Below are 26,585 nucleotides of genomic sequence, written 5' to 3'. Positions count from 1 at the left end.
GCTCGACAGCGATTATCGGCAACCGTAAAATTTACAGGCCATCAGAAACCAATTTAATGCCCTGCCTTGATGTTATTTTAAAAATGCACGGCATTAATGAAGCGCAATGATCAGTTCGCCGCCCACGTTTAGGAACTGCAACTTTCGAGTCAAACGCATCGCATTAATTTGGTGCCGGTAAGAAACAGCACGGTAATAAACTGCCTCAGCCTGGTCATCAGTCTTATCTCAGCGGCTTTTTTAATTAACACGTTAATAAATGCCGCAGCAGATTTAATCTACTCTGACATTTTCGGCTAAGGGACGGAATCTGATACGGTGCAGCAAATTTGTCACTCGTTAAATGTGTTGGAGCTGTTGGATTTTGTGTATTACAGGCCTTTATTTATTTATTTTCTTCTTGGGGTAGGGGAGGGGATTACCGCCCAACGAGAAAGATTTAAAACTTTCAGTTCGCAAATTATCCGCAATTAATGGCGTGTTTGCACAGGTGCTGTACGTTACGCCCGATTGGGCCGATCCGCAGGTCAAACAGCTGACAGCGCTCGGTCAGCGTGATGGATTCGGGAATTGGATGGGGCATCAGTCAGCCTCAGATTGGTTGTTTGCCCGTGTCTCGCATTTTGCTGAGGGAAGGAGAGTTTGATTGCCTCGGTTGCTCCGCACATCCATTCTCCGGCTCTGACAACGAGACGCACGTTTCACGTGCAAAACGCTCGCCGACACCTTCCCGGGGCCTGGCTTGCACCGTGACGTCATAGAGGTGTCACTTCGGTTTACCCACAGTCCTCCACAGGTATATTAGTGGACACTCGCCACGGAAGAGGTTTCGGGTACAGCGAAATTGCCAGCGAGAGAGGGGAATTTCAAAGGAATGGGGAGAGATTGCAGAGTCATTGGATTTAGTGAAACACAAGAGCACATCATCCTTTATGAATACGCTTTGTTGGAAAGAATACAGGCACAATCTGAATAAAAACGAGGCAAAAGACAGAATTTTCCCTGACAGTTTGCTAAGGGTTCCAGATCTCTGCTGTGCCATTTCTAAAGATCTAAGGTGATTATGACATTGTCATATCTACTCTTTTGAATATAATACTTCAAATTGTAGTTTCAGGACAACACAATAGAGTACAGTTACAATAGATCAACCAAGTGCAATACGATGTAATTGTTTATATATATATAAAAACCTATATATATATATATATATATATATATAGACTATATATATAGACATGATGGACGATATATTTTTCTGGTTTCCTGCCCCACTGTAAATGTGCATTTCCTGCTTTTTGTGTACAGCCCCACACACTGTCTTCCAGTTGGTTGAATTGTAGGAAGTGTAACAAAGCACTGGGGCACAGAGCGGAGGGAGTAATGCACCGAACTCCGCGCGGAAAGACGCTCGCGGATGAGCAGACAGGAGTGCAGACGGAGCGATCCGTCTTCATACAGCCCCTGTCAGAGACGGACACGGCGAGGTCAGGGTTTCTCGGTAATGGCAGTCGGAGCGTGGCAGGCAGCCTGGGCGAGCCCTCTGCCAGACAGACGCTTCGTCTGGGAGTCAGAAGGTCAGCTGAGGTCCGGCTGCGTAAATGCTTCACCTGGTCCGGTGTCAGAGCCTTCCTGCTTCAGGTTAATGAAAAAAAAGGTGCTTTGGTTTATCTGCAAATGATCAAACAAAGTCAGAATCTGGCCTGAAACCTATAAATCCAGACAAGGCATAGAAGAACCAACATATAGGAGGACATCATTCTCTCTGCTGTGTGCCTCCATAATGTACATCCATATTGCCCTTCTTCTTCCTACACACACAGTCTGTAATTCAGAATTGAACTCAGTTCACAGCTATACATCTATAATAATTTCAGACGTTCCCCGGATTACGATGGGGTCACGTTCTGATAAACCTATCCTAAGGTGAAAATATCATAAGACGAAAATGCCTACCTTAAACTTGCTTAGAACACTTACATTAGCCTACAACTGGGCATACCCATCGTAAAGTAAAAAATATCGTAACATGGTCCATCGTAACCTGGGGAGTATCTGTGAATGGGAGGAGGGGGATAAATTAAATTTACATTTTAACAGGTAGATATTTCATGTCCAGAATGTAAAAACCCTGGCCAAGGTTTTGTTTTGACCAACTATTTGAGTACTCTGTGACTGCGACTCTTTGGTTGAAACACAATCTTGGTTTGGATTTGTACTTTTTGGCCCTGAACTGTCCACCCCTGCATTTTAAGCATTTTTGCCATAGAAATGAATGAGCGGTCCCCATAAGGATATGTTTACACGACTATGTGTGTGTGTGTGTGTGTGTGTGAGAGAGAGACAGGGTGTCCCCTGCTTTATGCCTAGTCCTGCCTAGAATCAGCTCCACACTCATCCTAACACTCTTTTGTAAGACGGATTTTACTTACAATGAATTTAACGCATCTTGTTGAGAACCATTCCAGTTTCTGTTACGGGTTGTTATAAATATTTTCATTTAATAGATTTTTTTTTCCAAATTGCTTTTTTAAGTAAAATGTCCAAAGTCCCTTTGATTTGTTCTGCTATATTCCTGTCAGATGTCCTGACTTTGATTGGCTCAGCCTCCAGTCTGTTACTCCCAGCCTGGTTGACGCTCTGAAGTGAAGCTCTTTCAGCTGTTTTCTCAGATCTAGACACATCATGACCATCAAATAGGAAACAGGCACAGAAATGATCACCTACCTGGGGTGTTTTATATTTATTTTGGATTATAATTATAATATTAAAGTATTTTGCCCTTGGGGTTGGCACCCCATCCTGGGTTGTTCCCTGCCTTGCACCCGTAGGCTCCAAACAGCCAGCTACCCTGAATAGGACAAGCGGTTACATAAAATGGCTGGATGTTACGATATTTTACATAGGCACAATACGCTGAGAAGAAGGTGTTGGAAAGCAGTACAGAATCTGCAGGTCAACATTTCATTCCTAAGCTGAGCGAACAGCCCAGCGCCTGCCCCGCCCCGCCCCCGCCCCCCTGCTTAGGGACGTCACGCGTGTGTCGGTCGCACCTATAGCCACAGAATTCCCTTTGGTGAGGTCTGTTAAAATAACAGGCTGATTTGAAGGCAAATTGTCTCTCGTTTCCATAGAAACAATAACCCGACAGACGAGAATAACGCCGTCTGTCCTTCATTAACGCGGTTTCTCAGGTGTCTGTCCTACGTCGCGCTCTGCTCCGCATGTTAATCTTCGTAACCGAAGCGCCCAGCTAGCAAGCATCCTGGCACTGAGCGAGACGCTTAGCACCTGGGTTCATCCTCCACTCACATCCCACGGTGTTGTGGGAGGGTCACTTTGGACAAATATGTGTACAGGAAGGCAGACACCCAATAATCTGGGTCATTATTGTTCAGTTTTGAAAATTTGCACTTGGGGCTACATTGGTACCGAAGTTACTTACATCAGAAGCCACAGATGTCTGTTGAATCTACATTCAGAGGAAGAAAGACTGGAATCGTCAGCAGGTGCCGCCACGTTTGCATGCCAAGATTCTTTTGCGCCTAGACAAATTCCCACAGAGAAAGCAAACTTTCAGGCCTAAGCATTGGAAAAACATCCATCTTCTTTCCCAGCGCAACTGATTTGCCAACTGTGAAAGAAAAATCACACTGTATCATGTTGCGCTATTGTTTTGACGTAAGTAGGGTAGAAAAGACATTTAACAAGTTCCTTTTGGGAGGTAGAGGACTGTGGTTTTTTTAGCTGAACATAGTAGACTATGTCTCATTTCAAACACAACCCCCCCCCCCCAAAAAAACTAGGAGGATTCTGTCAATCAGTTATACCTGAATAAAATATTTACACAGAGTATCTACCAAGACACATATTGTTATACTGTCTAATAGAGGCTTTAGAGATTGGAGTGTTATAATCATCTGACACTTGTGTGCTTACAAGTTTCGAGAATGACACAAGAATTGGTTTTCACAAAGTCTGCTGCCTTTGTTTGTCATAATCTCCAGAATGTTATCAAGAGTGATCATATGAATTGCAATTAATTGCAAAGTGCCTCTTTGGCATGAAAATTAAATCTAACCCAAAAAACATATTTTCACTGCATTTCAGCCCTGCCACAAAAGGACCTGCTGACATAATTTCAGTGATTCTCTCGTTAACACAGGTGAGAGTGACGAGGACAAGGCTGGAGGTCACTGTCATGCTGATTGAGCTAGAATAGCAGACTGGATGCTTTAAAAGGAGGGTGGTGCTTGAAGTCATTGTTCTTCCTCTGTAACCATGGTTACCTGCAAGGAAACACATGCAGTCATCACTGCTTTGCACAAAAAGGGCTTCACAGGCGAGGATATTGCTGCTAGTAAGACTGGAGCCCAAGAAAGTTCAGCAAGCGCCAGGACCGTCTCCTAAAGTTGATTCAGCTGTGGGATCAGGGCACCACCAGAGCAGAGCTTGCTCAGGAATGGCAGCAGGCAGGTGTGAGTGCATCTACACGCACAGTGAGGCGAAGACTTTTAGAGGATGGCCTGGTGTCAAGAAGGACTGATATTCTACAAAAGGTACAGGGACTGGACTGCTGAGTACTGGGGTAAAGTCATTTTCTCTGATGAATCCCCTACCCGATTGGTTGGGGCATCCGGAAAAAAGATTATCTCAAGAAGAAAAGGTGAGCGCTACCATCAGTCCTGTGTCATGCCAACAGTAAAGCATCCTGAGACCATCCATGTGTGGGGTTGCTTCACAGCCAAGGGAGTGGACTCACTCACAAATTTGCCTAAGAACACAGCCATGAATAATGAATGGTAGCAAAACATCCTCTGAGAGCAACTTCTCCCAACCATCCAAGAACAGTTTGGTGATGAACAATGCCTTTTCCAGCATGATGGAGCAGGCAAACGTGATAACTAAGTGGCTTGGGGACCAAAATATCAACATTTTGGGTCCATGGCCAGGAAACTCCCCAGACCTTAATCCCATGGAGAACTTGTGGTTAATACTCAAGAGGCGGGTGGACAAAGACAAACCCACAAATTCTGAAAAATTCCTAACATTGATAATGCAAGAATGGGCTGCTATTGATCAGGATTTGGTCCAGAAAGTGATTGACAGGATGCCGGGGCGTATTGCAGAGGTCTTGAAAAAAAATTGACTCTTTGCATAAATTTAATGTAATTGTTAATAAAACCCTTTGACACTTATGAAATGCTTGTAATATTTCAATATTCCATAGAAACATCTGGCAAAAATCTGCAACTATCTACATTGAAGCAACAATACTTGTGTCAAAACTTTTGGCCCCGACTGTATAACGCTCAGTGATGTCATAACCAGAGTCATCACTTTCAGTGGTTTTTCCTTGTTGGCTTAAAAACGTAAAAATAATTTTTTTACATAAACATTTTATAAGCACTATAAAAGTTTTTCTCTGGGCCAATTCTTCACAGTTTAGCCATCAGTAAGCAGAAGCATGACTTCTAAGGCTATCCATTGAACACTGCCATTACAACCAAATGTGAAAGTCACTCACACCCAGAGCATGCGAAAGTTACTCACATGCAAAGTATATGAAAGTTACTCACATGCAAAGTATGTGAAAGTTACTCACACGCAAAGTATGTGAAAGTCACTCATACCCAGAGCATGTGAAGTCACTCACACCCAGAGCATGTAAAAGTTACTCACATGCAAAGTATGTGAAAGTCACTCGCACCCAGAGCATGTGAAAGTTACTCACACCCAGAGCATGTGAAAGTTACTCACACAAATTATGTGAACTTTACTCACCACCAGAGTATGCCTTCATTACCATACATTTTTAAATAAAACATCAAACAGTCAGGCTTTTCTATAGAGAGAGCAGCCATCTTGGGTGCCCTATAGAGGGAAAGGAAGACCCATAAGGTTACACCCTACCTATGTCTTAACAGGATCCAATTACCAGGCTATACAGCAAGAGCAGTAACAGCTAGTCAGTGGTTAGTCTGGCTGGCCACCACACATCAATCTAGGCATTTTCTTCCCTTGGGGATTTGATATTGTAGTCTGTCTGAGTTTTTCCCAACCATGTCCCTTATTTTCACTTTTTCTGAAGTTTCCTCTCATCCCTATTTTTATCTTCATGTTTTTTCAGACCCCAGCAAATTTCTAACCCACTCCTGTTACCTGAAAATGTCCCCCGTGTTGTTTGAATAAACATTTTCAAAAAATAATAGTAGTTGAACTGTTATCTCTTTCCCCTGGTAAATAAGTTATCACATGCTTACAAAATAAGTTATCATGTGATTATATAACATTAACAACATTAACTGCCGAATACTGTCATTGGATGGACTCATGCTCTCTATTTTTATGTAAAAGACAATTCAGTTCCTTCTGTATTTTAACCCAGAAAGGCATTATATGGCATAATTTAATGTCACAACTTGTAATCATCTATTCGGTTTCCACACTAGTGAGTCCCCTGTTTTCTGCCTGTCATCTTTCACAGAAATCAGGCAGCGTGCCATAACCACGCATATTTCTTTTAAGGGCTTCCTTTCAACCTTCATTTTACTGCTATTAACAATCCCTAAGGCCAAACCACTCGCATCCACAAATAAATGAAAACTGGAGAAACACACATTTTTGCACTTGCAGTTTTCAGTTACCAAGAGCCCCCCCCCTGGGAGATGACCTTACACAAAAAACGCAGTCATTCAAAAAAAAAAATTGTGTTTGTTTTGTGGGGACATCTACAGAGCACCAGTCTCCACAAGACAGATGAACCCCTCCAGTAAATCTGCACGTTGAAAGCAACAGCATGTTCTTTAACAATGGAGGTAAGTTTCAGAGAGCCGCTGCAGGCTTATCATACACGATTTTATTTTACCAAATACAAGTCCTTGTTGTGGAAAATAGGCACATTCTTTACATTATAGGACTGCTTGTCCTAAAGAGCAAGAATTGTCATTCAGAAAATAAATAAAAGTGGCCAGAAATGTAACAGCGCAACTTTTGCAGCCATAAATGACTTCCAGAAAGGGGCGTATCTTTTGGCTTTTGTCAGACTGCCTCCTGAAGGGTTTTGTGGTCACTTACATTCTCTCTGGCTGCTTCTTTCCCGATTTTACATTTGACTCAAAAGCCAATACAATTTACTGAGCTGCAACAAAGCCGTCTCTATTCTTTTTAATCCCCAAATACAACTGATAAAGGAGCACAAAATCCCTTTGAAGTGTGTCCTGCAATTCTGCCGGCTTCAAAACACAGGTAACATGCAGATGGATAGATCATTCTCCCAGCAAAACAACAATAGGTAAGTGGCCCAGGTCCCCAGAGCGCTCGTGCAGTTAAATATTGGAGCACAGCACGTCAGTATTTTGAAAATACACCTTTTTTTATATTGACATTGGCTGTATGTCTAAATCGGGAAGATACGTCTAGACCGCAAACTCGCTCGGAACATCTGCATGCCCTAATGCCCCAGAAAGCAGTATTGGCCTTGTTTCAGGCCACATAGGAGCTGATGCATGACCTGTCTGAGACTTTCCTGGTTCACAGGGCCTTGTTTAAGCAGAGCTTTATTTAGAACCTGCTTAGATTTGAATTGTGTTTCTTGGAGTAACCTTGAGCATGTGCTGTTAGCTGATAAAGCAGGGGTGGCACTCGAAACCCTGTAGAAGATAGACTGTGGAATTTCGCACATGGGAGTTTTACTTATACAAAAATGTTCTTAGGGGAGAACATCATAAAAAATGATTGGGCCAGAGAGACAACCAATCAGACTGTAGAGGAGGCAGGACCAAGACGTCTAATTGGTTTGTCCCTCCTACTCTAATTACTTGGACAAAATATTTTGGTGCTAGTCATAGCTGGAACCTCACCTGAAACCACATTAGAAGCACTTAGGTGCAACTCAGCAGTTTAGGTTGCTGTGCCCGTGATCGGAAAGGTGCTGGTTCAAATTCTAGGCCCTTAACCTCCTATTGCTGCATTGGCATGAATACATCTGCTAAAAATGTAATAATTGGAAATAAAGGAAATAATCAGAATGGCTATATGAAAATATCCAAGCAATTCATATAACTGGATTCTTCCTGTCAGGACATTCTCCGGCAACACTGTTGACTGTTCTGCCAATAAGCAGTGCAGTTCTAATCTGGTGGATCAAATCTATGATGAGATAAATCTACTATGATGCCACCATATATTTATATAATTGCTATTTTTTGCCCCTCTCAGTAGATTATTAAACTTCTGAAAAAAAAATCTGTTCTGTTTTTATCTCATTTCTCACACCATATTAAAACGATTTTCAAAAATCAGTGTAAATTAAACTAAATGTTTTGACCAATCAGGCTTTCAGCTAGGTTCCGCTCTTTTAGAGAATCTAAACTCGTTATATATCCGATTGCTACTTTCTAATTAGACCTAACACACTTCATAAAAGGCTTCCCAAATGCCTTGCCATCCTGCACTTTTCCCACAAGGCACGGTAAAGTACTGCACACTGTGAGCTGTGACACGTGGCATAAATGCAGAGTGGCTTTTTTGAGCAGGAAATGCAGCGTCCTAAACAGTGAGTTGATTTGGAAAATAATGAACTGCAAAATAAATTGTTACGCTGATGTTAATAGGAAGGTCGACCTTGTTATTTTGCAGTGAAGTGGAAAAGAACATCCATAGCTGAAAGACAGCACCGGTTGTGCCGATTATGTGTGTATTACCAGTTTGAACATGTTCCTGCATTAGGAAATGGTTCCTCATCAAGAAGGTGTTCCTGCATCATTGGACATCGATAGCGTGGCTGGTCTGCCTCCTCAGTCAACACTACTCCCACCCTTCAGAAAATAAAATAAATAAAATCAAATAAAAATAAATATGATAGGAATCTGGAACACTTGCACACAACATTGCCCCCTAAATGGCAATCCTCACAACCTTGAATGATAAAGCTCCTGTTGTTGACATATTTTCGCCGTTATTTTCTTTGGGTTTTATTTATTATGTTTAATTGCTTGTTTCTTTGCATATTTCTCTAATAACTTGCTTGTATTTTTTTGTCTCATTATTAATATATAAAAAAAACTTTATTTTTTTTTTAGTGATTAAAAACGTATCGGGGGCTCAGAGCTGATGAGCCCCAGGAAATGAAACTGAAAAATTGACCTTGCAGATTTTACCTTGAGGAAGCTGGCTTTGAAATTTTTTTTTAAAAGTCACTTCGGCAGCAGGTCTGTGATCAAGGTGGGGTGGAGTGCTGGCTCCGAGAGACTGGTGATATCAGCACTGGGAGATATGGACAGCTGTCTGGTTGCGTCGTCCGTTTATGTCGTCGGTAAACTGGTGGCACTCTCAGCGCCCTGGAGGACAGGGGTGGTGTTATTGCACATTCCGTGCTCGATGTCAAATTTTAATACAGGGAAGGCTTTAGTCTTAATTCAAGACCCCAAAGAGCATCATCCCTTGCATAACTCAATTGATTCCAAGGAGCATTTCAAGTTGGCTCTGTGTCAGGGACTCCTGCTCAATTGAGACGGTATCCCCAACACGGTGACATCGCTCATGTCATAGAATGATACAGCTTAAATGATAAAGGAAAGATGAACATCCCAAGCCTTTGTTATGTGGCTGGTGTACAGAAGTGGATCAGCAAGTATAGCAGAAATGCCAGCTATAAGAGCTGACAGTAATCCCATTGGGTGGTGTGCAGTGGGAGGGGCTTACTCTGCTCCTTCCTTCTCATTCTAGGCACTCAGCTCTTTTTTGGTGTATAGCTCAGCGGTTTAAGGCTCGGCGGCTGTGATTGGACGGCCCAAATCCTGTTCTTGGCAGAATAGTCACATGGCTGTTGGGCCCTCGAGCACGGCCCTTAGCCCCCCCTAAATTGCTCCAGGGGTGCTGGATCACTCTCAGCTGTATATATGCGTGCGTGCGTGTATGTGTGTGTGTGTGTGTGTGTGTGGACTATGTTTATATTACATCGTGGGGACCAATTTGGTTTTCTTACTTATGGTTAAGGTTAAGGCTGGGTAGGGGATAAGGTCGTCATGTTAGGATCATGTTGGGTTTTCCTAATAGAAATTAATGATAAACCACATAATGGAGAGTCCCCACAAAGATATAATTACAGACTTGTATGTATGTGTGTGTGCGTGTGTGTGTGTGTGCCCCTTAGAGGAAAGAAGATGAGATATGCAAATTTAATTTCCACTTACTTGTGCAAATAGCAAATAAATCATCATTTAATTTCTTGAAGTAGAAGTTAGCTGCGATGGGTTGGCGCCCCATCCTGGGTTGTTCCCTGCCTCGCGCCCGTAGCCTCCGGGATTGACTCTGCACTCCCTGCGACCCTGAACAGGACAAGGGGTTCCAGAAAAATGGATGGATGGATGGTTCAAAGTAGGGGTTAACTGTTTTTTTTTTTTGGTGAGCGTGACTTGGATAACTGTGACTTGTTTACAGAGCAGTGCCCAAGTCTTTCAGAGAAATGCATATCAAGCCCAGGCAACTATGAAAAATGCATTAGTATGCCAATGCATAGTAAATATGTTCAATTTAGGAAATGTGTGGAGTTGATTAAAGCAAAATTGGGCACATGGGACCTGGATGTGGCAGTAAATATCTGGGCCCGTTCATTGTGGATGCCATTGCTCACTGGAATCCTCAGGCTCCATGCAGCATTCTGCTGTTTTACCCGCCTCTTTTATATATATATATATATATATATATATATATATATATATATATATATATATATATATAAAAATATATATATTTTATATATATATATATATATATATATATATATATATATATATATATATATATATATTGCTTATTCCTCCACTCCCGATTCATCATTTAAGGCAACCTGGCATGGCCCACATTCCAGAAAATGCTTTCTTCTGTCTTAATATTTTTTCTTCTTTTTTTTTTTTGGTCATGCTGCAAAAAGGAGATTTTGTAACTTTTTTTTGTTTTTAATGAATTTTGTTAGTGGATTTAATGCAATTAGAGCCTCTGTGTAATCTTTGCAGTTTAGACACTGCGTGCTGCACAGTTCTGTAAATGTCAGAGCGCAAGGCTGACGATGTACCTGGCAGAAACACAGGTGCAGTGCGGAACAACAGCACCAGCAAAGACAAGCTGGGGATTTAAATAGCTGTGAAGTGACTGTTTCATCACCTCTGGGCGGGTGACTCTCCCTGATCACATGTAAGACATGATCTTTCCTCTGTGAACGGTACCACAAGATTATTGCATGAGCGTCACTCACATTTATAGTTCGTTTTATCTTTATATGAATTAAATCAAATTGCATTTTTAGTCTCACACTAGGGTTCGAGTCTCTGTATGGGCTCTACGTATGTAGAGTTTGCATGTTCTCCTCATGTCATGGTGGGATTTCCTACAGGTACCCCGGCTTCCCCCCACAGTCAAAAAACATGGTAAATTGGAGGTAAATCGAGGTAAATTGTCCATTGGTGTCAATGGTGCGCATGCCCTGTGATGCAACCATGCATAGGACACACAGTATAGAAGATGACTGAATGAATGAATATTTTTATATAAGGTTTCCTGACAGTACTGCTTGTGATCTGGAACTTCAGAGCGACAGTGAGGTTAAATAGCAGGCTGATCATTCGTTCTGCCCTGCTCAACGTTGAACCTAGAGAAGCAGAACAACAGGCAGAGAGCAGCGAGATCCCACACGGGAAGAGGACCTCTGCTACAGCACAAACCAGGGCAGGTAAGGTAAACCGATTCATCTACGCAATTGGCTTGCTAAAATAGATGTTACATAACCGGGCCTGTCTCCGCTGACACTTACCGTCAGCTTATTTTTTCCCTTCCCCTCCCCAGCCGTTAACACTAAAAGCCTTCAGCGGCGTCCCCCCTAACCGTTCTGGACACTGTGGTCCGAAGCTTTAAGCCAGCATGTCTGAGATTCGGGAAAACGAGTTTGTCTCAGATAGGAATGAGAAGTGCCTTTGAAACCTGAAGCTGTACAGCGTTATTACGCCGTGCTTCACGAAGCTACGGTTATTTTTAATTATCTCTCAACCACTCATAAGCGTCTTAGAAATGAAAAAATAAAACACCCTGTAATGTCACATGGTAGCAACAATACACTGCTGCTGCGTGGCAAAGCAAATAGAGGAGTGAAACCCAAAAGCCTGCAGAATAGAATCTGCCACAATGTCATCACAAAGTCACCGATGGAACGCTGAAGTTGTATAAACTACATAAGACTCCGAAATTTTAACGAAAACCCAAACCACGTTCACCTCGAAGGAGAATGACTGCACTGTCTGTGTCTTTATATGAGATATAGTTAGAATTTCATTTGAGAAATTGCAATTGATTTGCTCAGCAAATGTCCTTTCTAGGACAACTTAAGTTACAGTTACTGTGTGATATAGCTGGATGTAAAGCGACCCCTTTCCAGTCTGGTAAAATCCTCATGCCCGATTCTTCATACTGATTCTGTTCTCACTCGGTTCCTCACGTTCTGTTCCTGAGGCACTCCACCGCGTCACACCGCGCGACGGATTTTAGGTGACAAAACATGTTGACAGTCAAAGGAAAATGTTGACGTTTCCACATCATTTCAGTGCTTTTTAAATCCTGACCAGCATGTCTGAAGGGAAAATGTTAACCCCATGGTCTGGTCCCAGCACAGTTGAAATGACTAGACCAGCGGCTATGTGTGGAAATGAAAAGTGAACTAGTCGTAGATTATTTTGTAAGATGGAAATATAGTGTTTCATGTTCAACACAATGACTCAAAGGACTGATGGATCTTAGGACCTAGGGTTCATAAAAAGAAAGTTTAAAAAGGTCAATCTCTCCCTTTCATGTGCAGCACTCCCTTGGTGCATGGGAAAGACATACAGATACAGTTTGCCTGTGAAATTAAAGAAATAACCTTGTATTTCAGTGATACATCGAAGTATCTCTAAGCTGTTCAAACTGTGCTGCTATTTTGGGTCTGAGGCTAATGCACTTGGGATTGAACTGTCTGACTGAAATTCTGTTCTGCGAAAGAAAAAAATTATCAAAACTACCAAAAATCGTGACAGAAATGTGTACCTTTGTGACACACAAGTCTTCATTTATCCGTCCATCTATCACAACTGCTTAATCAGTACATGATCGGGGGGGGGTTTGGAAATTATCCCAGAAAGTTCAGGGCACGAAGAACACCAAAGCCGGGATACCAGTGCATCACAGGGAACACTTGCACACTCACACACTGTTCGCAGTTTAAAGACACCAATTGTCTGACTGCATGACTTTCAACTACAGAAGGAAACAAGAGTGATTGGAGGAAAACCACATAACCACAGAGGGAACATTCAAGCTCAACACAGACACCGTGTCAGGGCTGGGATCTGCAGGTTTAAGGCTACAGTGCTACTGATCCGCCTTGCAGCCATCGTTGTTTGTTTGTTTTTTTTCTTTCCCAATCAATATTCCTGCAATGGACTCATGCATGCCTCAAAGTACAAATGCGGCTGAATTTACAGCCACGGTTCAGTTTACTGTCACTCGGTAGCATGCAGCCAAGACATGATACTTCCACAGTGCCGAGGTGAGGTTGCATCAGATTCAGATGCATGTCCGTCTGCGGCCACGGGAACCAGTCGCTATGCAGTGTGCTGTGGCACAGCAGTGGAAGACCCGGATGACACTGGTACAAACAATGATCCTGGAAATAACCGCAGAAGCCCGAGTGAGGCACACACCTGGGATGAATACGGGAGGACCACGCTCCTCTGGGGAACTGAGAAGTGCTGCAGACAGCTGACAGTGTCTCTGCAGGCATCGCAACGACGTCTGTTTGCTGTGTTAGGAGACACATGTGTATGTAAATACAGCTGGGGAATGGAAGGAGTCAAGCTCACGGGAGTTTTACTTGCAAAAAATGTTCTGAGTGCAGAATGAAAAAGGATTGGTTCAGAGAGATAACCAATCAGATTGTAGAGGAGATGGGTCCAAGCAACTAGAGGAGGCGGGACCAAGACATCTGATTGGTTATCTCTCTGAGCCAATCATTTTTCTTTCAGCCTTCAGAACAGTTTTTTTTGTAAGTAAAAGTCCCATGAGCAGAAGCCAAGGGGAGAGCTGACCATCACTAAATAAGAACATGCTTTTTCTTAAAGACTCGGGTCCCTGATTGGACATGGTCACAAACGGCCTCAGCAGTGGCGTGTTCAGGTCACGTAATTTAAGCATTCATTGAAACAGTGAAACCAGGAGGATGTGGACTTTGGTGTCCATTTTTGTCTTGCCTTCCTGGATATTTTAATGCTGAGTGTTATCAGATCTCCACTCAAAACTAAATATTAGATGAAAAGGTTCCTTTTATTCCCCTGGCACATGGGTTGTCTGCAGGTATTCAGCTTTTCTCCTGCAGTCCAAAGACATGCGGTGAAGCTAATTTGTGTCTCCAAAATGCCTGTAGTGTATGACAGTGTGAGTGTTTGTGTTTCTGCCCTACAGTAAAGCTGCAGTGCACTCCACCTAGGGTGCACTGCAGCCTTGTGCTCTGTGACTGACTGCTGGGATAAGCTCTAAGCTCACTGCAAGTCTCTACTGGATTAAGCAGGTGGAAGATGGATGGATGGATGGATTGAGCATTTATGACACAGACTTTTTTATACTTATTTTAATTCGTAAAAAGTTATGCAACCCCAACCCAGTGCCCCAGAGTAAAAATATAATTGCTGTCTAAAACCTTTGTGCTTTTTCAACTTCCAGAACAAGTCACATTGTCATGTCTGTTTCACACCAGATGATGCATTAGCTACAAAGGGTTTTTAGTCAGAAGTGCCACTTTTCCTCTGTTACCATAATCACTTTGTCCAGACATCATCAGAAGGTGACTCTGTGGATTGCTGGCGGTTGGGGATTCGAACCCAGCTTTGGCAGTGCATGCACATGCACGTGAAGCTAGGCTAATCGCTAGCATTTTGTGAGGCTTGCATGCATGTGTCCTGCCATAGACCCTCAGCCCCCACCCCCCATGACCCGGTTTAGGATAACCAATAGAAAGATTCCTTATCTATACGCTGCATATACTCCTCCTGGTACAGAGCTGTGGTGATTAAGCCTTGCTGACTGCTGGGGGGGACGTCCACTGGGCACGCCCACTCATTTCAGTCCAGTGATCCTCAGGTCACTGCAAAAAGAAAGCTGACCCCGAAGCAGATGAGAAAAATGTTACAGCAGTGGTCTCCGGGAGCCCCAGCCCTATACATTATTGGTGTTCCCCTCATTTAACACACCTGATTCTATTTCCCTGCTAATTACCACCCATTGCTTGAGTTGAATCAGGTGTGGTGGACCATGGAGAGTGTAGGGCTGAAGTTGGAGACCCCTGATCTACACTAATGGTATAATCCGTAATGAAGAACTCTCCCTTTTTTCATGGTGTGTTTTTTCAGCCTATTTGCTTGCTGACCACACTCCGCCTTTCACGGTGACCCTGAAACCCAGCCCGGATACCCAGCATGCCGAGGGAGCGCTGTACCTGCACACGGCCCCTGCAAACTCGCTGCCAAACAGACCCATGTCTTCACCTACCACAGATGCCAGGGGATCCTCACTGAAAACCTCCCCCTAAATGCAGGCAATCAGCAAGCTGTGGGATCTTGACAGGGTTATAAGAGACACCGCACCCCTCCCCACCCCCACAACTCCCCACCCATGGAAAAAAAAAATGCCAGTTACGTTGTCATCAAGAGATCCCCCATCGCCGTCAGCTGGCTGACGATCTAAATCAAGCACCAGGCTCAGTCTGGCACAGAGGCCCAGCAAGCGGTCTAGTGGTAAAAATCTGCACTTATAGCTGGGAAAGCCTTGTCGTTACTGAGTGTGGCAGAAACGCCAGCAGCCCTGGAGAACTGGATCGGTCCGGCTATCAGATTGGATGTTCCCATGTATCCATTATAGAGGTGTCATTCAAGCCCAGCCGCTCCCCGTGGCTGAAGCCCGCCTACCCCAGGGATTGGTCCCCCAGGGCGCTGCCTCAGCCCACTAATAGCAGCCTGCGCCCTGCTTAGCTTCACTCCGTGGGGGTTTGATTGCTTTATCCAGGCCTCCCCGTGTGTCGGCTCACCGAGTGCATGGATGTCCACGCCCGCTTCACCGGTGCGGACTTTGATTTGGCCGGAGGGAGGCGATAATTACGGACATTCCCCCCTGCCCGGTACCTCTCACCCCCAGCAATCGGACTAGCTCCTCAGGGCAACGATGATGACAAGCGAGAAGTCATTTCCCGTCGAGCTGCCGTTATTCTCCGGAGCGATCGTGGAGCCGGGAGATCTTAGGGCGCGAGATGTCACGGCGGAGAGCGGTTATTCATCAGGTGCTGCGGAGCCATTGACATTCCAGTGGCAGCCCTGAGTACTCTCTAAGTAGCAGCCTCTGTCTGGCACGTGTCACTTCCCATGATGCACGGTGACTTTCCCATCGGGAAATGCACAAACTGGAAGATAAAGGATGAACAGAGCGACAGTGGGGGAAATACGAATAACAGCCACGGAGAGTGATGTAATACCTAATGGTTCCACTAACAGTGGGAAATTCAGCTCATTATTCATTACTGAAGAACCAGTGTGAGTGTAAAACATAGGGGCTCCATCTGCTGGTGACTTCTGGGAAGAACATTATTATGTTCCACCTGCTTTGGCTTTTTATGGCCTACAAATGGTTCCACATAATCTATGGATGGGTGTTACTATACCACTTTGACAAAGGCTAATCAGTGTTTTAGCTCATTCTCATTTGCACAATGTACATGACGTATAATCTAATATCGGATGTATTCTTGTAATTCAACCATCTTCTTGGGTGTTTTTCCTCAGGCTGACCCTTTTTGCTTCTCCTCACAGTGGAGGTTTCACTTTCTGAGTAAGCATTCTCAAAGTCTACAGGAGGGTAATGATCCGTCTTCCTTATTCCCAGACTGACAGCCCCTTAGAGACACTAACTCTTTATGATGCATTAGCAGCTTGCCGGGTCCACTTTTCCCGCACGAGCTGAGCATCCACTAACAAGCGAAATCCTGTTCAAAGTCACAGAGACCCGAGACCCACAGCGGCCACCGGGACATCCCTAAAAGCACGGCCTCCCAAATCCGGCCTGCCGCTAAGTACTGCATGACAGACAAGGAGGCCTGACAGGAAGATAAGGCACCTGATGCCCTTCAAGATGTGATCTACAGCCCATAAGATTTTACAGGTCCAGCTATCTGCCATCTATAGTTGGGCATTATTATTGTACTCATCTGCTGTTTATCACGGCTGGCATCCACATCACTAGCTAATTTACTACAGGCCCGGGTGACTGCAGCACACCTCACTCTGACCACATGGGAGTGAGCTGCACTCTTCCCGTTCCCACAAAGTGGATTTATTTAGGAACGCCGGGAATCCCGAAGGCCCGAACGCGGATGTCCTTTGAAGTGTGTAACCGCGTCCCAGGACTAGACCGCAGTATTAATGGGTGCAGAATAAAGAAATAATAAATATAAGAACTAATTAAGTGAAAATGTGGTATAAGGCCCAAAGGAGAAATGTCCGTGTAGAGACATCAAGGAGTAAAAAGTCAGTCTGGACAGCTGAGAATTTTATGGGACAAACCTGAAATTTTAGTCAAGGCCAGTCAGGACAAGCTGTTCTCCTGAGAAGGGCCACTATCTGAGAAATTGCTGGCTGGGGTGCAATACGCAGTAAGTCATCAGTGAAATAAAACTAGAGAACTAGTAGGGTGTTATTAGACGGTTTACCCACCAGAGGGCAGTCACAAATGTACCTGGAAAACTGTGTACGTACTCCAGCCATGTGACCACAATGGTGTCCTGTTCTGTCCCCTTTGATTGCCTTAATTATCTACTATGACCAAATGGTACAAAAATAAACATAAGAAGCCTGTTGCAAAACCCGAGTCCATAAGGCACTTTGCCTAACGGGATTGTATTTGGTCATCGATCATCTGAAACGGTCCATTCTGGGGTCATAGAACCCATCAGTCCTCTCATTGAGTGCAGGACAATGCATTCGCACTATGCCTGAGCCTCCGGGCTTATCTGCGACTCGTAAGTGTACCCAAGTACCTCTGTTTAAGAGCTGTCCATGGCATCCTCCATTGCATTTGGCTTCATTTTCAATGGAGCTGTTTCAAAGGCATCTTTTTGCCATAAACAGGTTGGGTTGGACACTGCTGGTTCAGGCATCTATTCTGTTTCATATAATAAAAGCATACTGTATACAGTGCTCACAAAAAGACTCGGGACACTTGCTTATTCTGTAAAAATGCAAATGTATTGGTTTCATAACAGAAGTCCATTGACAAGAAATGTTTAATGTATCTGCACATATCTTCCTCACAGTCATTTTCTTTTTATTAACTGTCATAAGTTTTTTGATTGACTCTGTTCTGTTCTTGCCATTTTGCTATTAATTGCAGTTGTAGTCACTGGCTCCCAAAGGGATACTAAGTACAAATGCTTGGTGTTTTATGTTGCTGCATAAACTGTTCCTAACTAAAAAGCACCCAAATAAGACTGTTAGTCAATTAACTTTTTAACTCAGAACAACTCTTTTAGAGCTATAGTTTGGGTTTCAATGAATTACTGTCATGGACCAGGGCAGATTTGGGGCGACAGTGTTGCATGGTGCAGGCTGGGAAGGAGGTAATCGACCCACCTGCAGCTCACAGGACAAATAGGGTTTATTAACAGAAACAGAAAACACTAGGAATACTGCAAAAAAACAAAACAAACAGACCATGAGGGGTCAGAAGCAGGGGTATAAACAAAGACTAATTACAAATGGGTCTGGGCAACAATGGGCAGGCAGAACACACATCATACATACAACAAACCACTGAGGGACTGAACTGAGGCAGGGACTTAAATACTGAGGGGTAACAAGACTAACAGGGCAGGTGAGACTAATTAATGTGGGTTGGTAAAACAGACCGCAGGTGAAACTATTAACTAAAAAATGAAGCTCAAACTAGGAAACAGAATCTAACAATGGGGATAACAGACCGGTAAAAACACAATCAAGGGCATAAATGCAAAAAAAACAAAACCGAATACAAATCAAAACAAACGGACTAGAAAACTGATACAATTGAAACACAAGGGAACAAAATCTACAAAAACAAAGGAGGTGGGATTTGAACACGCAACAAAGGGGTTCACAGACAACTGCATGCTCAACACGTTGAGCCATGCAGCTGACAGGGAACAGGGACAACACAAAGGCTGACAGGAGGGACAGGATGGCCAGCGACACCTGCAGGCCAAACGGGGAAGGGACACAAAAGACTGAGATCACAGGAGCTGACCCTGACAATTACTACTCGAAATTAATGTTATGCTTAAAAGTACTGGTTGCTTCTAATGTGATACATATATTTTGTAAACAAAGGAATAAAGTTTTTGTTATTAAACCAATGAATTTGCAGTATTTTTACTAAATTAAGGAAACATCCCAAGACTTTCTGTGAGTACTGTACAGAGTATTATTGGACTACAAAGCATTGGTTGTAACACAGCCTAATGATTCAGAGAATGTTAGAGGCATCCATCGTCCTTAGTTACTGGGACAAGGTCACTCTTGGCATTCTTTGATGTAATTATCAGTGATCCATTGTCAGCACTGCGAGTAACTGGATTTGCTGACTCGGTCACCTATGTAATTATCGATTCATTTTCCAATCCAGTATCCAGATTGATACTGAAATCAACAATCGGTCAAAGCTCGGGTTAACCTACAGCTGTGTCATAAAGATGAATGAAAGATCAGACAGGAGAGCATCTTAAATATTAAAATTCCATCTGCCACACCCCTTTTGTTGCGCTCGACTCTGTGTTTGACTACTTCACTGCACAAGCACAAAAAACAATTCTATGTACGTAAACTGAAAATGGATGCTGCTCTGCTTGGGGCCCACGTAGATGGGGGCCAGCTAGGGGCCCCGGCTCCGAGTTCCCAGTGCCTGCAGCTGGGGGCCCCGGCTCCGAGTTCCCAGTGCCTGAAGCTAGGGGCCCCCGGCTCCGAGTTCCCAGTGCCTGCAGCTAGGGGCCCCGGCTCCGAGTTCCCAGTGCCTGAAGCCCTGGCCAGCGGTTTAGCCCCGTGAGTGAAACCAAAAAAAAAAACCATAAACGTCCAATTATAGTCACAACATACAGAATAAAATAAAAAAAATACAGCCTTATATAATCCACAATCGTGAGTTATATAATCAGCCCAAATATGCCATATATTCAGAATACTGTTTGAGTATAAAGTTTAAAAGTCTTAACAGAAAAAAAAACGGCAACAAATGACTGTGTGTATTCATAACAGCAGTTCTATTAATTAACCAATTAATTAATAATCAAACAATCATTAAGGTGCTGTTTTTTAGTTACCCCATTAACCAGCCCTTCTGTCTGCATTGTCTCAGATCAGCTGTGCCTGATTGGTGGGAATGGTGATAGAGCTCTGTCACAGAAGCTCATTTAAAGGGCAATTACTGGCCCACGCCAGTCATTTGTTTCCTGGGCTTTGCTTTTGCCTTCAGAGTAAATTATAATAACTGGAAAAGTCTTCCTATCCATTTGCCGCATTCCGTTCTATTTACCATACTTTATACTCAAATATCTCCCATCATTAAACACATCAGTCTGTGTGTATTTCTCTCACATGTACGTATATTTTATTTATGCAGACTAAAGCGTCTGCTAAATAAATAAATGTAAATGTTTTTAAGCAGGTCTGAATATGAATCGAGGGAGGAGGGGGGTTAATGAAATGGAATAAAGTAGAATATGTACTATTCTGGATTTATGTGAAATGCAGTGAATGGACTCATACCCAGGAGAGCAGATGTATCATCTAGCATTAATATACGGAGCAGAACCTCAGGTAGATGTCCTGGCTCCCTGGAACACGAGCACCTGCAACCAGGGCACTGTAAAGGACTTTAACGCCACATGGCTTTGGCAGTCTTAATCAATCACCCGCGTTTCATAAACATTTTTCAGGTAGGTCTTCACCCTGGAGTTTGCTGTTTTGTCCGCCCCAACCTGAAACAATTGCTTTATTGGACAGATAATCCCTAAGCTCCCATTGGCTCTCGTAGGTGACCTTGCAATAACATAATGAACAAGAGCATACATTTCATAGCTTACAACAGGACGACATTCATCACAGTGTGACCTTCCTTTATTCTGCATAGCGCACAACACTGTCAACAGTCAGACTTTATGATATGACTGAAATGAAGCAACGATTAGTACTAAGATTATGTTATTGTTAATTATGATAATGGGCTTACAGATGTTCTCTCAAGGTCTTGAAAAGTGGTTGTGTGCAACAGGACACAAATGTGTAACACTCTCCCTAGATCATGTCTCAGATGATACCAGTCTGCTAAGGTCTGATCAAACGTGATGCAGCAAACGGTTTTGCTGTTTTTCTTTGCCCTCCCCCAGGAGTGATTGCTTTTGCATACTATCAGATAATTGCCTTCCCTGTAGTCAGTGCTTCACTGAAGAGCGATTACAGGAGATTCATATAAACGCAACACTGAGTTTTATTTTTCTATATCCAAGCATTTATAACTCTCTGGCTGTTTCATATATTAGAAACACACTGAAATCGCTTAAGGAAATACCATGTCTGATGCAGAAGGTTGCATCCAGGCAATATCAGTGATATGGAAGGATTGGATGTGCATAATTTGTGTCTGCCAATGTGATTACTTGAGGGATATGGAGTCTGGGTGGGATTGCGGAGAGCATGTGACACAAATCATAACCTGCAATGGAAGTGCAATGTGAATCACCAATCTACAATGCATAAACATGCCACACAAACACACAAATGAACTGAAACGTAACTCCACTACATGCATTTCCCAGGAGAACACATGCTCACACGTCACTCTTTCTGACCACGAGATAATTGATTTGGTTTGCCTGAATATACCAGTGATGTAGATGTTTTAAAATATTTTATACGGTTTTAGGAATGATTATGAATGGACTTAATTAAATGGCACGCTAAATCAAATAATGAGAATTTGAATTCACTGTCTTCTAAGGTTGACTGTGCTTTGAAATGAATTCCCCGTATTTGGGCCAGACTCTGAATGGATTTGGATAAAGGTGACATTGCACTGGAGTGGAAGCCCAGGAACATTTTGGAATTAATGCTCTCACTGGAGTGGCTGGATCGGGCTTGATTAACCAGGACTTGAAATTGTAACAATACACCCGGACGTTAACACACATTATTTTGAAACAATTATTAAATGGCATCTGGGAAGCATTACCCCACTGATTAGAAAACATTGTCAGGTTAATCATGTTTTGTTGACCCTTGTATTTTTATATTGTTCCATTTGTGTCAGTGTTTTACATTCCTACTCCCATTGGCAATAATCAAATTAAATTTCTATTGAAAAGCCTGGCATCGAAGTCCCATATTACGTCTATAGCAACTTAGCGAAACAAAAGTAAATTTCACTTGTGCCATTGAGGTTTGTTGACAAAAAATACTGCCATGGACTCTGACACCACCTTGAGATTCTTTTATTTAGCAAGTTTGGAATAAAGACAAAAAGGCTTTGTGATGACCCAACTGCCCTTGAGCTGAAGCTACGCTACATTTCAATTAAAATTATTGTTTTTTTCCCCAGCATTCAGGTCATGCAAAGGGCCTTCGTGTCTTTGTGTTGTGCATTGTTGTATAGATGACTTCCAGCTAAATCCTGCACACCTCCTGAGTTACACAATATTTTTGATCCAACAAACCACTGCACTGAACAGACTTCGGTGTGGTCTCTGTCAAACCACAAACCTTGCAGACTACAAAACAACACAAGTTCAGAAGGTGGACTAGCAGCTACAGTCTGTTCACCCTTGAAATGGTGAGTCGACGAAAGGCGGGAGTATAGATTAAATCAATACACAAATCGACAATCGATTTTCTTGTAAAGGATATCTTAAATGTGACTTTAATGAGGCTGAGACGGATAGCTGGGCTTAACATTTAGCTACACTTGATAAATTAAATCTAGTGCAGCTTCTGAAAGGTTGTCAAAGATTCTCTTTAAGCATAAGGTGAAACCTGAAGTAGCTATGAAGGAACATCTTTGATAAATGTACAAGGTCCGTTTTAATCTATGCTTGGGGCTATTAGGCTGAATATCGATTGCCACTGCCAAATCTATAGAATTTCTGGGTAACACTTAACTTTGAAGGTGTACAAATAATATAGTATTATGCTCTCAGTAATGTAGTAATTAATCAGAAAATAAGTCTTAATTACTTACTGATCTCATGTTTATTCATCATTAATGAATCATGATGCATCTTTTATCTCAGGTAGCTACTGTATTTGTTCATGATTTGTACTTCAGTAGTAACTGAGTTACTACAAAGCATTTGTGCCCCGTCAAGTAAAGTGTTATCCATTTATGTTAGTGCTAAACACATACAGATTCTGGTAATAAAAATATGAATATGGTCATAGCAGCCGGTGAAAAGACAAAATAGCAAGGGACTGTTCTGTTCCAGCCCAATCTGGTTAGGAGCAAAACCATAAAGCTGCCTGCACTATTAAAAAGGGTGGTTATGCCTCAACAATTCATACAGAAATGCCGGTAAGCTGCAGCTATTGCCAAAATGTGTAAATAAGCAGAGGTGGATAGTTCGTATCCAAAGATTTTATCTCAACCAACCAGCTGAGTATAAAAAGTCACAGAGTCCTCAGCTGGTTGGTTGAAACAAAATCTTGGTCTGGATTTTTACTTTTTTTTACTTTTTTGGACCTGAACCATCCAATCCTGCACCTCGGTCACACATCATGATGTCTGTAGGGAAGGAAAATGCCATTATTCCTCTGTTTGAGGTTTCACAGCCAAGCAACGTGTCAAGACAAGATAATTCCCTAGCTACTCAAGAGAGTCTGGGCTCCCAGATGATTCCAAAGCCTGTGAATATAACCAAGAATCCATGAATTTCAGAAGTTCTGCACAGTAATTACACACAAAGCATTCCCGCAGGGCAGACGCAGTAGCAGAAAGTGCTGTAGGCACTCACTAATATGTGAAATTTGGCAAGGGAAGATAATTGATTGCTCTATAAAGAGCATTAAGGCACACATTCTTAAACAAAGGAGCTCTAAAATCTATTGGCTCTATTAATTTAATTAGATTAAATGCAAATTAGGAGATAATAGGGGGGGGTCCATTAACCTGTTAGGACAAACAGAATGGCACAATGGACTGATCATGTCTAATGAGGAAACAGTTCCATCATAGGCCAGGGAATTCTCATTCAGGATCCACACGGTGATCTTAGAGGCATGGCACCGTGCCGCAGTCAGTCGAACAGCTGTGTGTGAGAGAGCGAGCCGGGAGGGGGAGTATGTGTGTGTGTGTCTGTGTGTGGATTATGTATATATTACATTGTGGGGACCATATTGCCAGAGATAGTGAGAGAGGCACTGTACTGTATGTATGTGATATCCAATTCATGTAGCTTTACTCTGTGCTATGGACTGTATTTCAGTTGTATATTTTGGCAGATTCCTTAACTTTCTATTAGACTGCACAAGAGAGCTTATAAATTAAATTGATACATGCATGTGTATATACTGTATTATACATTATATATACCCAATTTATTAGCTCAATACTATGAATGCGACAAGTGTAAATAGGAAATGCAATGTGCACTTATGATAAAATCCATAATGACATGCAAATGTTCCAAAAATGTCAATACAAGCCTTAGCAGAGCGGGAGACACAAAAATTACCAGCTACTCCGAGTCAGTGCTAACCATCGAGAAATCACGCAGCATCCTGCATTAATTAACAGTGCTCTGTTCCTCAAGTCTAACTGCACAGCTGTCTTTCAGGATGTTTGCCTGTCACTGGAAAAGCAAAACACCCCTTTAAAGCGCATACTAATAACAAATGAGAACTAAAACGTCCCCAGCATCGGTCATTTCAAAACATCACAAACATCGTGTGTCGGCCTAACCCAGACACCAGAACCAGCTGTGGTTTTCAAACATGACCAGCCTCTCGCTACCATCCAGTTTTATATTTGCATCCATTTCAAGTGAGTAGCTCTATCTGTCTGCTCACTATTCCCAGGTTCTACTTTATTCAGGCGCATCTTTTCCTCTCTGACCCAGTTTTCGCGACACGTAATGGTCAGCTTAATGATGAGGAAACACTGCAGATCTCAACTTAAAACAGCTACATCTAAGCAGTATTTTTCCCCAGTTATGTTAAGCAGATGAAAGACCTTGTGTTTCTGATTTTTAATGTGTGCATTTGTCGACACATTTCTGGAGGCATGATAGAAAAATATTTTTAAAAAGTATATAGGCAACAAGAGTGGAATGAGTACCGAAAAATCCTAAACAAGTAAAAGTACTGTTACTTACAATAAAAAAACTGAGTATAGTAAATGTACCTCGACCAAGAAACGACTGAAGAGAAAAAGAGTAGCTTATTTAAAAAGTACTCTGAGGCTAGTGAGTATTTTTAATTGTTTTCCCATAATAACACTAATTTATTAACTGAACTCACACATTGTAATTAACCTTCTAGGAATATTTTAATTTTGACTGACAAAGCAATAAAAATGCCTTTCAAACATAAAAATATAATACATAATCGTTAATCAACGCTATGTGTTTCACTACAGCATTTTATGTGCTTAGACTTGCGTTTGAATGCAGCGTCAAAAGGGTGATCCAGATTTCATTGATATGCACTCCGACGCATTTCCAAAGAGCATCCTGCCAAAAACTAATCCATTTTTTTCAAACTAATTTGAGGCAAATGAAACAATATCCAAATGTGCTATTGTGCTCAAAATTCATTTTGTATTCCCCACTCCCTCCCTACATCAACCAAAACCCGAACACCATCACTCCCCTCTGTATTTACCCTAGCCCAGAAAGCAATCACCCAATACGAACACCTCACTTTACCACTGCTAGTAAAGTACATAAACAAAACACTGACATTTTACCATATGTGCTATAACAAGCTTACTTTTGTAACATTGCTTTAATAGCTGAAACATAAATCAATAAACTCATGATTGTACAAACTATACAGTATGAACCAGAGGCACATATAGTATTACAGTACATGCAAATGGTTAATGTATAAGAACATAGAAAATAATGAGCAATGCGCAATAAAGTGTAGATGATCTGAACGTGGGTTTTACCCTCAGGTAGAATAATCTGGTATGTTCTCATACTCACATTAATGCGGGCCTCCAGCAACTTGTAGTTTTTTGATTATCAGCATACATTGATAAGACTGGCTATGGCAAATGAACAGTCCAATCGCTGTCGATTGAGTCAAAACAAGGAAAGAACATGAGCCGATAAAATCAGTAAGCTCGGGAAGTAGCGAACACACTAATAAATAGCAGAGTAAAATAGCAGAGAATTTTAAACTACTTCTAAAGTAATAATTCTGGAAAAAAAACTACTGTATTTTCACTAACGAGTGGATATGTAGCTTGTTACTTTACACCCCTACAAGGCAAAAACCTGATCT

At 42.4% G+C, this 26,585-nt stretch overlaps 1 long non-coding RNA gene across 4 annotated transcripts; it reads right to left on the bottom strand.

Moving 5' to 3' along the window:
* Nucleotides 1-901: 901 nt before the first annotated feature.
* LOC111842600 (uncharacterized) lies at nucleotides 902-26,585 on the bottom strand. Of its 4 annotated transcripts, none has more exons than XR_002837943.2 (6): nucleotides 26,285-26,585; nucleotides 10,197-10,331; nucleotides 9,162-9,341; nucleotides 8,706-8,819; nucleotides 3,446-3,545; nucleotides 902-2,674 (listed from the first exon to the last, which is right to left on the bottom strand). It is a non-coding gene; the product is annotated as an uncharacterized lncRNA (long non-coding RNA). The 4 variants fall into 4 exon arrangements; XR_002837944.2 differs by having other exon boundaries at nucleotides 902-1,635; XR_011981805.1 differs by having other exon boundaries at nucleotides 3,446-8,819.

This window comes from Paramormyrops kingsleyae, chromosome 12 (assembly GCF_048594095.1).
Source record: "Paramormyrops kingsleyae isolate MSU_618 chromosome 12, PKINGS_0.4, whole genome shotgun sequence".
Taxonomy (NCBI): Eukaryota; Metazoa; Chordata; class Actinopteri; order Osteoglossiformes; family Mormyridae; genus Paramormyrops; species Paramormyrops kingsleyae.
This window is presented reverse-complemented; position numbering and strand designations above follow the sequence as displayed.